Source organism: Suncus etruscus, chromosome 14, assembly GCF_024139225.1.
Source record: "Suncus etruscus isolate mSunEtr1 chromosome 14, mSunEtr1.pri.cur, whole genome shotgun sequence".
NCBI lineage: Eukaryota > Metazoa > Chordata > Mammalia > Eulipotyphla > Soricidae > Suncus > Suncus etruscus.
In genome coordinates this window covers 63,629,693-63,630,098 of record NC_064861.1, presented here as the reverse complement: position 1 = coordinate 63,630,098, position 406 = coordinate 63,629,693, and the positions used below count along the sequence as shown (strand labels likewise).

The window sequence follows — 406 nt, the reverse complement described above, 5'->3', positions numbered from 1 at the left end:
GTTGCTCAGGGGTTACTCCTGGCTGTCTGCTCAGAAATAGCTCCTGGCAGGCACGGGGGACCATATGGGACACCGGGATTTGAACCAATCACCTTTGGTCCTGGATCGTCTGCTTGCAAGGCAAACGCCGCTGTGCTATCTCTCCGGGCCCAGGAGCTATTTCTGAGCAAACAGCCAGGAGTAACCCCTGAGCACCGCCGGGTGTGGCCCAAAAAAAAAAAAAAAAAAAAAAAAAGATAATAAAAGCATCATGATTTTCTTTTCATTATGTCCTCATCCACATACATTAATCACAACAAATCATGATGTGAACAGCAGTGGATCGCCTTTTTATTTTTTTTTCAATTAGCAATAATCGCTCCTCAGATAAACCTCATTGGCTACGATACTGCCACTGCGCAAAGCT

At 45.6% G+C, this 406-nt stretch overlaps 1 non-coding gene across 1 annotated transcript; it reads right to left on the bottom strand.

The window, feature by feature from the left end:
* Positions 1-268: 268 nt before the first annotated feature.
* Positions 269-406, bottom strand: LOC126028944 (U4 spliceosomal RNA). Its single transcript, XR_007502615.1, has one exon. It is a non-coding gene; the product is annotated as a U4 spliceosomal RNA (small nuclear RNA).